General features: G+C 35.6%; 1 protein-coding gene and 1 non-coding gene across 3 annotated transcripts in view; both read right to left on the bottom strand.

The window, feature by feature from the left end:
- Nucleotides 1-14995, bottom strand: part of FSTL5 (follistatin like 5) — an 874271-nt gene that overhangs the window by 437210 nt on the left and 422066 nt on the right. The gene's annotated exons all lie outside the window — the stretch shown is intronic.
- On the bottom strand, nt 5583-5689 carry LOC139037935 (U6 spliceosomal RNA). The gene has a single exon (XR_011490873.1). It is a non-coding gene; the product is annotated as a U6 spliceosomal RNA (small nuclear RNA).

The following is a 14995-nucleotide window of genomic DNA, read 5'->3' as shown; positions in this document are numbered from 1 at the left end:
CTTACTCTGCAATTCATGGGGTTGCAAAGAGTTGGACACGACTGAGCAACTGAACTGAACTGAATTGATCCCACTTCCTCTCATCATCCTCACAAACACAATCACATAAAGTAAAAATGCAGAGAATGCTGACAGAAAATACAACAAAACAATGCAGAGTGTAACACAATGGTGATGATTATCTGGGATTTTGGGAACTTAAGTGAAAAATGTAAATTTATCTTACCTGAAGTAAATACAATTTATAATATTAATTATAATTGTTCAAATATATGATTTTAATGTTTAGTGAAAAGTCTTATAAGCCATTAACTCTATAGTCAAAACCAAGAAAATATAACTTGCTTCATATGAAAAGTCATATTTCCTATAGAATGTATGATAAGTAATGCTGTCAAATAGTTTGTGAAATTATTTCCTAATTAGCTATGTTTTCTGGAAACCTCTGGAAAAATATTTTGTACACACTATGTAATAAGACCTTTCATTTTGTTACATTTTACTAACTTCTGTTGAAATTGTAGTGTCCGTTCAGTTCAGTTCAGTGGCTCAGTCGTGTCCAACTCTTTGTGACCCCATGAACCGCAGCACGCCAGGCCTCCCTGTCCATCACCAACCCCCGGAGTTTACTCAAACTCATGTCCATTGAGTCGGTGATGCCATCCAGCCATCTCATCCTCTGTGGTCCCCTTCTCCTCCTGCCCCCAATCCCTCCCAGCATCAGGGTCTTTTCCAATGAGTCAGCTCTTCACATGAGGTGGCCAAAGTATTGGAGTTTAAGCTTCAGCATCAGTCCTTCCAATGAACACCCAGGACTGATCTCTTTCACAATGAGCTGGTTGGATCTCCTTGCAGTCCAAGGGACTCTCAAGAGTCTTCTCCAACACCATAGTTCAAAAGCATCAATGTTTCAGTGCTCAGCTTTCTTCACAGTCCAACTCCCACATTCATACATGACCACTGGAAAAACCATAGCCTTGACTAGACGGACCTTTGTTGGCAAAGTAATGTGTCTACTTTTTAATATGCTATCTAGGTTGGTCATAACTTTCCTTCCGAGGAGTAAGCGTCTTTTAATTTCATGACTGCAGTCACCGTCTGCAGTGATTTTGGAGCCAAAAAAAAATAAAGTCTGACACTGTTTCCACTGTCTCCCCATCTATTTCCCATGAGGTGATGGGACCAGATGCCATGATCTTAGTTTTCTGAATGTTAAGCTTTAAGCCAACTTTTTCACTCTCCTCTTTCACTTTCATCAAGAGGCTTTTTAGTTCCTTTTCACTTTCTGCCATAACGGTGGTGTCATCTGCATATCTGAGGTTATTGATATTTCTCCCGGCAATCTTGATTCCAGCTTGTGCTTCTTCCAGCCCAGCATTTCTCATGATGTACTCTGCATATAAGTTAAATAAGCAGGGTGACAATATACAGCCTTGACGTACTCCTTTTCCTATTTGGAACCAAATTGTAGTGTATATTGCCTTAAATATTACCCCACATTGTTCCTACAGTTCTTGTTGTATGCTGTATTTTCTAGAGGTTTTTAATTTTTATTTATATTACTCAGATTCATACTACTTCTAGGAGTAAATATATATATATATAATGTATTCTTTAACTTTTAAAGAATTTGATAAAAATTATTTAAAAATTTGACCATTAAAAAAAAGTAAATCTATCACTGGGTCAGAGTCAAAATTAAGACTCATCTAACTCCACTAAGAGTAAGACTGCTAGTACTTCTGAACACTAAACAATCATAGCACTCAAATACATGGTTTTCAATGAAAATTTTATTGTTCATATTGATCTTATAGAAGATAAACTATTCATATCTGTGAAGCCACAAGGATATAATGATTTTAATCCAGTATTTACACAGGAATTATCATGTGATGGCACTGTATAAGTACTTTACAGATAACTCATTTAATCTTTAAAATGATCATGTGAAGTAAGTACAAAGACTATAACATCTCCTTGAAACATATTAATAATAAGCCCAATGACAGGCTTGACATTTGACTTTACGTGAAAGATGTAGAAACTTCTGACCCTAGAATTGTAGGCCCATCATTTAGAAATTAACTCAGACATACCTCATGAGGTACAAAGGATGCACAAGACACATCTATTTGTGTCTTAAGAAGATAGTGGTTTTAATTATTATTATTTTTATGTTATTCTACAAATTCATGTGAAATTCTGTCAAGAATTTACAGTCTTCTGATGACTGCCTATATACATATTCTGATATGCATTTCAGTAATAAATCATGTGTTTTCTCTCTTCTATATTGAGACAGAGAGGTATTGGTTGGTAAGATTTTTAATTTCCCCAAAAATCTTTAGGGATGTTACATAACAATGACAGAAATGACTCCCCAAGCCTGTATAAACATTATTATTCTTATAAGCACCTAATAAAATAACTTCAAAACTGTAAATCAAATGGTGATATAATTACCAGGCAAATCACAATAATAGAGAAACACTGTAATATTTCTAGATAGAAAATGCAGATCAAGAAGTCATCAAGCATAGTACCTTTATCTGGAGCAAATCCAGAAATGTACTCTTATAGGAAAATAATATTCTTCTTAAAGAATCAAGTTTAATGCTAAATTTGTATACATTAAAGTTTGAAGTTGAGTTCATTTCATAAAGTTCATAGTTTGGTGTTAAATGTTCCAAGTTACTAGCATAGTCACATGTTTTTTTGTGGTCACTGAATATCTTAATTAGTCAAGAGTTCATATGTCTTGTCTCCTAAAATATGTTACTCTTTCTCTCATTTACCACAGAAAAATTCAAAAGTGATATTAAAAATAGAATTTCTCCTGTGGTTTCTAGTTTTTATGTTTTCTTTTTTTTTTTTCCATTTATTTTTATTAGTTGGAGGCTAATTACTTTACAACATTGCAGTGGTTTTTGTCATACATTGAAATGAATTAGCCATGGATTTACATGTATTCCCCATTCCGGTCCCCCCTCCCACCTCCCTCTCCACCCCATCCCTCGGGGTCTTCCCAGTGCACAAGGTCCGAGCACTTGTCTCATGCATCCAACCTGGGCTGGTGATCTGTTTCACCATAGATCATATACATGTTTCGATGCTTTTCTCTTGAAACATCCCACCCTCGCCTTCTCCCAGAGTCCACAAGTCTGTTCTATACATCTGAGTCTCTTTTTCTGTTTTGCATATAGGGTTATCATTACCATCTTTCTAAATTCCATATATATGTGTTAGTATAATGAAATGGTCTTTATCTTTCTGGCTCACTTTGCTCTGTATAATGGACTCCAGTTTCATCCATCTCATTAGAACTGATTCAAATGAATTCTTTTTAATGGCTGAGTAATATTCCATGGTGTATATGTACCACAGCTTCCTCATCCATTCGTCTGCTGATGGGCATCTAGGTTGCTTCCATGTCCTAGCTATTATAAACAATGCTGCAATGAACATTGGGGTGCACGTGTCTCTTTCAGATCTGGTTTCCTCGTTGTGTATGCCCAGAAGTGGGATTGCTGGGTCATATGGCAGTTCTATTTCCAGCTTTTAAAGAAATCTCCACACTCTTTCCCATAGTGGTTGTACTAATTTGCATTCCCACCAACAGTGTAAGAGGGTTCCCTTTTCTCCACACCCTCTCCAGCATTTATTGCTTGTAGACTTTTGGATAGCAGCCATCCTGACTGGCGTGTAATGGTACCTCATTGTGGTTTTGATTTGCATTTCTCTGATAATGAGTGATGTTGAGCATCTTTTCATGTGTTTTTTTGCCATCCGTATGTCTTCCTTGGAGAAATGTCTGTATAGTTCTTTGGCCCATTTTTTGATTGGGTCATTTATTTTTCTGGAGTTGAGCTGGAGGAGTTGCTTGTATATTTTTGAGCTTAATCCTTTGTCTGTTGCTTCATTTGCTATTATTTTCTCCCAATCTGAGGGCTGTCTTTTCACCTTGCTTATAGTTTCCTTTGTTGTGCAAAAGCGTTTAAGTTTCATTAGGTCCCATTTGTTTATTTTTACTTTTGTTTCTAAAATTCTGGGATGTGGGTCATAGAGGATCCTGCTGTGATTTATGTCAGAGAGTGTTTTGCCTATGTTCTCCTCTAGGAGTTTTATAGTTTCTGTTCTTACATTTAGATCTTTAATCCATTTTGAGTTTATTTTTGTGTACGGTGTTAGAAAGTGTTCTAGTTTCATTCTTTTACAGGTGGTTGACCAGTTTTCCCAGCACCACTTGTTAAAGAGATTATCTTTTTTCCATTGTATATCCTTGCCTCCTTTGTCGAAGATAAGGTGACCATAGGTTCATGGATTTATCTCTGGGCTTTCTATTCTGTTCCATTGATCTATATTTCTGTCTTTGTGCCAGTACCATACTGTCTTGATGACTGTGGCTTTGTAGTATAGTCTGAAGTCAGGCAGGTTGATTCCTCCAGTTCCATTCTTCTTTCTCAAGGTTACTTTGGCTATTCAAGGTTTTTTGTATTTCCATACAGATTGTGAAATTATTTGTTCTAGTTCTGTGAAAAATACCGTTGGTAGTTTGATGGGGATTGCATTGAATCTATAGATTGCTTTGGGTAGTATAGCCATTTTGACAATATTGATTCTTCCAATCCATGAACACAGTATATTTCTCCATCTGTTTGTATCCTCTTTGATTTCTTTCATCAGTGTTTTATAGTTTTCTATGTATAGGTCTTTTGTTTCTTTAGGTAGATATACTCCTAAGTATTTTATTCTTTTTGTTGCAATGGTGAATGGTATTGTTTCCTTAATTTCTCTTCCTGTTTTCTCATTGTTAGTGTATAGGAATGCAAGAGATTTCTGTGTGTTAATTTTATATCCTACAACTTTACCGTATTCGTTGATGAGCTCTAGTAATTTTCTTGTAGAGTCTTTAGGGTTTTCTATGTAGAGGATCATGTCATCTGCAAACAGAGAGAGTTTCACTTCTTCTTTTCCTATCTGGATTCCTTTTACTTCTTTTTCTACCCTGATTGCTGTGGCCAAAACTTCCAAAACTATGTTGAATAGTAGTGGTGAGAGTGGGCACCCTTGTCTTGTTCCTGATTTCAGGGGAAATGCTTTCAATTTTTCACCATTGAGGGTGATGCTTGCTGTGGGTTTGTCATATATAGCTTTTATTATGTTGAGGTATGTTCCTTCTATTCCTGCTTTCTGAAGAGTTTTAATCATAAATGGATGTTGAATTTTGTCAAAGGCTTTTTCTGCATCTATTGAGATAATCATATGGTTTTCATCTTTCAATTTGTTAATGTGGTATATTACATTGATTGATTCGCAGATATTAAAGAATCCTTGCATTTCTGGGATAAAGCCCACTTGGTCATGGTGTATGATTTTTTTAATATGTTGTTGGATTCTGTTTGCTAGAATTTTGTTAAGGATTTTTGCATCTATGTTCATCAGTGATATTGGCCTATAGTTTTCTTTTTTTGTGGCTTCTTTGTCTGGTTTTGGAATTAGGGTGATGGTGGCCTCATAGAATGAGTTTGGAAGTTTACCTTCTTCTGCATTTTTCTGGAAGAGTTTGAGTAAGATAGGTGAAAAATATGGAACACTTCACGAATTTGCATGTCATCCTTGCACAGGGGCCATGCTAATCTTCTCTGTATCATTCCAATTTTAGTATATGTGCTGCCGAAGCGAGCACTAGTTTTTATATTTTCTATGTAGCCTATTCATTTTTTTTCCATCAAAGAAAGAAAAGATAATAGTCATGACTGGGCATCAACCCCTGGCTGTCTTTATCTTATTAAATTTAGCATAAAGAGGTAATATTTCCAAAATGCATCTAATTCTAATGAATGGTAAATATTCAAATGCCACTATACACTAAACATTACAACAGTAACATTTATAGTATTGATGTTGTTATTTGTTGTTATGATAGATATTTTCATGCAGGATTAATATTGGAGAGAGTTGCTGTATGTAACACTTTATGCCCAAGATTAGCTCAAGATGACAGAGTAGAAAGACATGTGCTCACCCCTTCTTGCGAGAGCACAAGAATTACAACTAACTGTTGAACAACCATTGATGGATAAATGTTATAACCTATCAAAAAAGATACCCTACACTCCCCAGGAAGGAGAAGCCATAAGATGGTAGAAAGGCCACAAAGATGATAGAGTCAAATTCCATACCTGCTGAATGGGCAACCCACAACCTGGAAAGCAATTATACCACAAAAGTTGTCCCACTGCAGTGAAGGTTCTGAGCCTCAAGTCTTGAGTACACCAAGACCCAGGGGAAAAGAGCACTGACCCCAAAAGTAAGTGGGTCAGCCCTACCTGCAGGTGTACAAGGGTATCCTGCTGAGGAGAGGGTATGCCTGGGGCTCAATGTGGGGCAAAGACTCTGGCAGCAGCAGTTCCGGGAAGTAACTCATTGGTGTGAGCCCTTCCGAAGACTACCATTAGCTGCATCATACAACCTATACCCTCCCATACTGGGTTGCCTCAGTCCAAACAACCAACAGGGAGGGAACACAGTTCTAATCATCAGCAGGCAAGTGGATTAAAGTTTTACTGAGTATGGCCATTCCTAACAGGGAGATAAGATCCAAATCTCCCCCCCCCCCCATCAATTGCTTCCATCAGGAATCTTGCCCAAGTCACTTAGATAACCTCACCAACCAGATGACAGATAGCAGAAGCAAGAAGAGCTATAATCCTGTAGCTTGTGGAAAGAAAACCACAATCACAGAAAGTTAGACAAAATTAAATGGCAGAGGATTATGTCCTAGATGAGGGAACAAGATAAAAACCCAGGAAAATAGCTAAGGGAGGTAGAAATAGGCAACCTTCTAGAAAAAAAGAAAGAAAAACCAGAATAATGACAATGAAGATGATTCAGGATTTCAGAAAAAGAATGGAGGCAAGTATCCGGAAGATGCAAGAAATGTTCAACAAAGACCTAGAAGAACTAAAGAACTAGCAAACAGAGATAAGCAATACAATAATTGAAAAGAAAAAATACATTAGAAGTAATCAATAATGGAATAACTGAGGTAGAATGAATAAGTGACCTGGTAGACAGAATGGTGGAAATCACTGTCTTAGAACCAAATAAAGGGGTGGAGGGGGAAGGAATAAAAAGAAATGAAGACAACCTTAGAGACTTCTAGGAAAATATTAATTGTACCAGCTTTCACATCCATGGACTGAGGAGCCTGGTGGGCTACAGTCCATGGGGACTCAAAGAGTCAGACATGACTGAGCAACTTCACTTTCATTTTCACATTATAGGCAGTACCAAAAGAATAAAAGAGAGAAAAAGAACCTGAGAAAATATTTGAATACATAATACCTAAAAACTATCCTAATTTGGGAAAGGAAAAAAGTCAACCAAGTTCAGGAAGTGCAGAGAGCTCCAGGCAGAATAAACCCAAGGAGGGACACATCGCAACTCAGAGTAATCAAAGTGATAAAAAAATTAAAGAGAAAGAACAAATGTTAAAAGTAACAGGGCAAAAATAACAAGTAGCATACAAGGGAACTCTTATAAGGTTATCAGCTGATTACTTAGCAGAAATTCTGCAGGCCAGAAGGCAGTGTCACTATATATTTAAACTGATAAAAGGAAGAACCTATGGCCACAAGTATACTATCCAGCAAGCCTCCCATTCAGATTTGATGGAGAAATCAAACGCTTTACAGATGAGCAAAAGCTAAGAGAATTCAATACCACCAGAGAAAACTGCGCACATATAGGTTGATATATCAAAACCTTATAGGAACAACAAACCCCAAAGCTACAATAGATACACACACACCACACTATACACAAAGCAACCCAAACACAACACTACAGATGGTTACCAAGCCATAAGAGAAGAGAACAAAAAAGGAATAGAAGAAAATACCTACAAAAATAAACCCAAAACAATTAAGAAATTATCAATATTATATTATCAATATATATAATATATATAATATATATATTATGTTTATATATATCAATAGTCACCTTGCTGCTGCTGCTGCTGCTGCTAAGTTGCTTCAGTCGTGGCCGACTCTATGCGACCCCATAGACAGCAGCCCACCAGGCTCCCCCTTGTCCCCAGGATTCTCCAGGCAAGAATACTGGAGCAGGTTGCCATTTCCTTCTCTAATGCATGAAAGTGAAAAGTGAAAGTGAAGTCGCTCAGTTGTGTCCGACTCTTAGTGACCCCATGGATGGAGGAGCCTGGTAGGCTGAATTAAACCCTTCAGTCAAGACATAAACTGGCTGAATGTATACAAAAATAAGACCTAAATATATGCTGTCTACAAGAGACTTCAGACCTAGGAACACATAGAGACTGAAAGTGACGAGATGGAAGTTAGAAGACAGATGGAGTAACAATGCTAACATCAGGCGAAATAGACTTTAGCATAAAGACTGCCATAAGAGACAAAGAAGGACATTCACAAAGTGAGCCTTGGTAAATTTATGAAAATCAAAATTATAGCACAAGATCAACCTGAGAGAAAGATATAACAGTTGTAAATATATATATGAATCTGACATCGAATCACTTCAGTATATAAGGCAAATATTAATAGCCATAATGCGAGAAATTGACAGTAACATAATATTAGTGGGAGACTTTAACATTCCACTTGCATCAATAGACAGATCATCCAGACAGAAAATCAATAAGGAAACACAGGTCTTAAATGATACATCAAAGGAGATGGACTTAACTGATATTAAAAGAGCAATGAATCCAAAATCATCAGAATACACATTCATCTCAAGTACACATGGTACATTAAGATTCTCTAGGATTGACTACATGCTGGGCCACAAAGTGAGCCTTGGTAAATCTAATGGAATCAAAATCATGTAAAGCATCTTTTTCTGACCACAACACTATGAGATTAGAAATCAACTATAAGAAAAAATAACTGGAAAAAACACATGAAGGCTAAACAATACTCTACTAATCAACCAACAGATCAGTGAAGAAATAAAAGAGGAAATGAAAAAATGCCTAGAGACAAAATGAAAATGAAAGCACAATGATCAAAAAACTATCGGGTGCAGCAAAAGCAGTTCTAAGAGCGAAGTTTGTAGTGATACAATCTTACTTCAGGAAACCAGAAGAAATCTCAAATAAACAACCCAACTTTACAACTTAAGAAACTAGAGAAAGAGGAAAAAAAAAAAGCTAAAGTTAGTAGAAGGATATCAATCAAAAGATCAGCACAGAAATAAATGCAATAGAGACAAAGAAAATAATAGCAACAATTAATGAAACCAAAAGCTGTTTCTTTGAAAAGATGAACAAAATTGATTAATCTTTAGCCAGGCTTATTAAGAAAATAAAGGAGATGACTCGAATCAATAAAATTAGAAACGAAAAAATAAGTTACAACTGACACTACAGAAATACAAAGAATCATAAGGGACTAGTACAAGCAACTGTATGCTAATAAAATGGGCCACCTGGAAGAAATAGAAAATATGAACAGACTAATCACAAGCTCTGAAAGTGACACTGTGATTAAAAAATCTCAACAAACAAAAGTCCAGGAACTGATGGCTTCACAGGCAAATTCTATTATATATTTAGGGAAGAGCTAACATCTATCCTTCTGAAACAAGTTCAGTCTGTGAGATCACCATCACCCTGATACCAAAACTCAACAAAGATAAAACCAGAAAGAAAACTACAGACCAATATCACTGATGAACATAGCCATAAAAATCGTGGTCCAAAAGGATATATGCACTCTGATGTTCCTTGAAGCACTGTTTACAACAGCCAAGACATGGAAAGTACATGTGTCCACTGACAGAGGAATGGATAAAAAAATGTAGTGCATGTATACAATGGAATATTACTTAGTCATTGAAAAGAAAGGAATAGTGCCATTTGTAGCAGCATGGACAGCTTAGAGTTCATCATACCTGGGTGATGTAACTCAGACAGAGAAAAACAAATATTGTATGATATTGCTTACAAACAGAATCTAAACATAAATGATACAAATGAACTTATGAAACAGAAAGAGATCCACAGACTTAGGGTGAACTACAGTTACCAGTGGGGAAAGGATAGTTAGGGGGTTTGGGACGGACATGTACACACTACTATATTTAAAATGGATAATAACAAAGACCTACTATATAGCACAGGGAACTCTACTCAATATTTTGTGACAATCTAAGTGGGAAAATAATTTGAAAAATAGATATATGTATAAATGAATCACTTTGCTGAACACCTGAAACTATTATAACACTGTTAATCAACCAACTATCCACTGATATAAAATTAAAAAGTTTATATATATGTGTGTGTATATATATATATATATATATATATATATATATATATATAGCTTGGATTTGGGAGGAGATCTCTTGTCTGTACTTTACGTAGGTAGGGCAACATCACTTTATTGGATTTTTCTATCTCAGTACAATACTTTATTTGACTAAATGTAACATATAAAAACGGAGAAGGCAATGGCAGCCCACTCCAGTACTCTTGCCTGGAAAATCGCATGGACGGAGGAGCCTGGTAGGCTGCAGTCCATGGGGTCGCAGAGAGTCAGACACGACTGAACGTCTTCACTTTCACTTTTCACATGCATGCATTGGAGAAGGAAATGACAACCCACTCCAGTGTTCTTGCCTGGAGAATCCTAGGGAAGGGGGACCGTCGTAGGCGGCCGTCTATGGGGTCGCACAGAGTCAGACACAACTGAAGCGACTTAGCAGCAGCAGCAGCATATAAAAAACCATGTTGCTGGGGTAGTCACTATGTGTTGTAATTACTTTTTCTAAGCATTGGTGAGCTTCAGGAGACATTGTCCAACGAGAATCCTTTGCTGTTACACATTTTGATTGTTCATGTCATGGATGCCAGCATTAATTGCCTTCTCACTCACTGATCCCCAAGCCATCACATAAACACAAATGATTCTACCAATTTGTGTCTCTCTAGAAAAGGATAACTCAGTGCTTAAATAGTTCAATCATAAGACTTCTTTAACTAGACACGTATCTGCCATTTTCTATTATGTAAGTATTCTTCAGAATATTTCCAAAGTGGACTCCTATTTTTGCCTGTTAATTTCATCAACTTAAAAATACTGTATGTTGAGAACATTTGGTCATATACTGCCTACTTGCAATGCTCATTGTTTTGTTCTCTGGAAGATTATAAATGTTAACTGTTCAATTCCTCAATATTATATGTATCATAAAAATATGATGTGATTTGACATTTTCATTTACACATATTAGACACACAAAATAAGTAAGCCATTCCCTTTCTTGTGGGTATTCATCATGCTTTAGTGATAGCTCATCAATATCTTGACCAAAGATTTATAAGAAATATAAAAGGCAGAGGATGAATGATATAAAGGATTGAATAGGAGGACATGTAATAATTAATACTGGAAAATTTCTACTTGAAGTATAGACTGTATGTGTCATTAGTAGAAATTGGGCTTATGAAATCATGGGCAAATAAATTAGAGGAAATAATAAATTAATCACTTTAAAAATAGAAAAAAATTGTTTCTTCATTATAGTTCCTTGGAGATTTTTCATATTAGAAAATATTATAAAATTGTAAATATTAGAAAAAACAAGAATTTCATGATGTTATTATTATTATAAAAAATTTGGAAGCAAGTTTTTCACCAACAAAAATGAAAATATTCATGTTTTTCACACAAAAATAGGTCAGATCTGATTCACAGATACATGATGACTTCCTAATTAGGATAATGGCAAACATTTTCCATAAATTCACCATCTAATTTTGTTCATGTTCAAAAATTTATATTTATATTATATTATAGCTATAATTAATAGGCATTTAGCAGTCTTGATACCTATATTTTGATAACCTCCCAGAAACTGAGAAAATGAATAGTCCTAGTGAATGAATAAAAATACTTTTGTAAGCTGTTTTTCCACATCACTCCATAAATAATTGCCTTTAAAAAGGAAAAAAAAAAAAAACCCGAGGCAGAATCTAATGAAATTGTTAGTAACTCACCAATTTAAAGATAGTTCACAGCAGTGGATCACTGTATGATTTTTAGCACATAACCTAAAGGGGTTCAAAGAATTGATTGACTTATTTGATCAGAGTCCAGTCAAAAAATAAAATCAAACTAGATATTTGAAACAGAATATTTAATATAGGCAATTAGTTTCACTGTTGTTAAAACTGGTAAGGTGAAAGAAAAGAACTTGTAACTCAGAAGAACTGGAGGAAGCAGCTATGACTTCAAGGGTTGGGGGAATTAACTTTTAAATGAGATTAGTTTGAGAAAACTGTGGCATATTCTGGTAGAAGCTGCAAGGAGAGTAAAGGAACCATAGTTATAGTTCAAAAGCTCATAGTTCATAAGAAAGGAACAATTTGATGAATTGAATTTGTGTCATTGGCAAATGCATGGAAGCTGAAATCTGAATGATAAAGGAGAGCATTTGTAAAGGGTAAAGTAAAGATGACTGTGGTCAAAACATGACTGTGGGCATTTTTTTTAGGAATAGTAAGACACAGACAAGTTAAAAAGAGACTGAAAGCATTGACTAGTTTGGTGGAAGAAGAGAAGATGATATTTTTATCACACATCTTTATGTGCTAAATCAATTTCATAAAAAGGGAAAAATATTGACTAACTGTAACTGAAGGTGGGGGTCCAGCTGCTTACTGCTCGAAAGCAATAAAGAGGCAAAGTTGGTGGGAAGGAAAATTTGCTTTGAGGTCATCAAATGGGGCAAGGTGGGGTGTTGCTGGACTCTTGTCCAAAGGCTGACTCTCCAAACACTGGCAATCAGTAGGCAAGCACTTTTGTAGATGGAGAGAGAGAGCTACATGTGGAAATAGTAATCAGTTCTGATAGTCATCTTGAAATTGGTCATGTGGTGATCTGATCAGCATCATATTGTTATCTTGATTGTTTTAAGTACAGTTAATCTTTAGTCCTAGGGTTGGTTTGTTTCCATTTCTTCAAGTCCCATTCTCAGAATTGTGGCTTATGTGATGGCTGTAGTCTGATAAGCATATATTTAAATTCTTCCATCTGATAGGAGTTTTGGTATCTACAAAACCTCTCAAAAGCTATGGCTCAGAATATTATCTATAGCCCCCAAAGGAGAACTAAAGGTTTTTGACTTAATTTAATGGCTCAGCTATTATTATTTCTCCTGTTTGCTGTTTTTCTTTCCTTCTATATTTTCTCACTTCTTTGATTAAACTTATTCTTTGGCTAAAGTTTTACTACAGGCAAAAGACAGGCTGAAGACAGGAGAGGCAAGGACCATATGGTCCTGCTATATTTCATAACTGCTGCAAATTAATTGGAACAATACGAAGATGAGGATGTTGCCTTTCTCTGAAATGCAAAATTTTCTATGCAATCCAGCTGACATCTTGATTTTCGCCATATGCATGAAGTAAAGTGCTAGTCTCACAGTAGTATCTGACTCTTTGCAACCTCATGGACCGTAGCATGCCACGCTCCTCTGTCATGGAATTTCCCAGGCAAGAATACTAGAGTGGGTAGCCATTCCCATCTCCAGAGGATCTGCCCAACCCAGGGATCGAACCCGGCACTATGCATGGATGTGTGTGTAAATGTGTGTAAGTAAAGCAAAGTCTGTGATTATATTAATATGAATAAGAACAGTGTGTGTAGAGATATATTTCTTTGATATGACTTTAGCTCAGCTGATAAAGAATCCGCCTGCAATTCAGGAGACCCCAGTTTGGCTCCTGAGTTGGGAGGATCCCCTGGAGGAGGGATAGGCTACCCACTCCAGTGTTTCTGGGCTTTCCGGTTGACTCAGATGGTAAAGAATATCCAGTATTCTTGTCTGGAGAATCCCAGGGACAGAAGGCTACAGTCCATGGGGTTTCAAAGAGTCGGACACAATTGAGCAGCGCAGCACAGCACATAAAAGTTCAAGATAATGTTACAGAAGGAAAAGTTCTTCATCAAACTGACTTTTATTAAGCTAATTTTGCTACAATCCAAAAGCATGAACCTTTAATATGTTTCCCTAAAAATTATTAATTGAAAGGTATGAGATTTTTAAAATCAATAGAAAGATATAAAACTCCTAATTTTCACCTTATGAATAAATAGCAGAAGAGAATGACTTAAGTATTTCTCCTTTCCATGCATTCTTTAAGTTAAAAATGAATTGCAATTCCTCTCATTTTAAAGTCATTCATTTTTATCAGTGAGTTGTTAAATTACTTAATAAACATTTTAAGATAATGTCCAGTTTTCTAGTTTCTGGAGAAAGAAAAAATGTCAAGATATTGCCTTTATATACATTCTAAAAATCATGCCAATTTAATTTCTTTGTTAAACTACTTGATATGAGCGGTGGACAGAAAAACATCCTCTCTTTAAAGATAACACATTAATGTTCATATATCTATATTTATATATGTTCCTGTGTATACTAATTCAAAATATAAAATGGTTTTAATAAGATAGTGTTTTCTTCAATTAAATTTATTTCTTCTTGGCTCTATAATTAAAAAATTAGAGTAGCTTATATAATTTTTTTAAAGATGAATATTTATTCAAGCTTATATAATTTGTGTCTAAAGGTTTTCACTTTCTGCAATTTGAATGTCATTTAGACCACGTACTGAATTCTACTATACTTTGGTAAATAAGTTTGGAATAAACAAAGGCATTATTAGGTGCTTCCAAAGGAAATATTCATAATTTATAAATGACTTTCTAGATTATTTTACTTAAACTTTCATTGCCTTTGAAGTATTTTAGTACTTTATAAATTGCAGACAACTGATGCCAATGGAAAATAATTCTCTATGAACTTGCAAATGAATTCTGACTGGAAGAGATTTAGTTGATTTCTATCCCCCCTAAAAGGGACTTTCTTGGTGGCTCAGATGGTAAAGAATCTGCCTGCAATGCAAGAGACTCAAGTTCAATCCCTGGGTCTGGAAGAT

This window comes from Odocoileus virginianus, chromosome 12, assembly GCF_023699985.2.
Source record: "Odocoileus virginianus isolate 20LAN1187 ecotype Illinois chromosome 12, Ovbor_1.2, whole genome shotgun sequence".
Lineage (NCBI taxonomy): Eukaryota > Metazoa > Chordata > Mammalia > Artiodactyla > Cervidae > Odocoileus > Odocoileus virginianus.
Note: the sequence above shows the minus strand (reverse complement) of the source record. Positions and strands in the feature narration are given on the sequence as shown.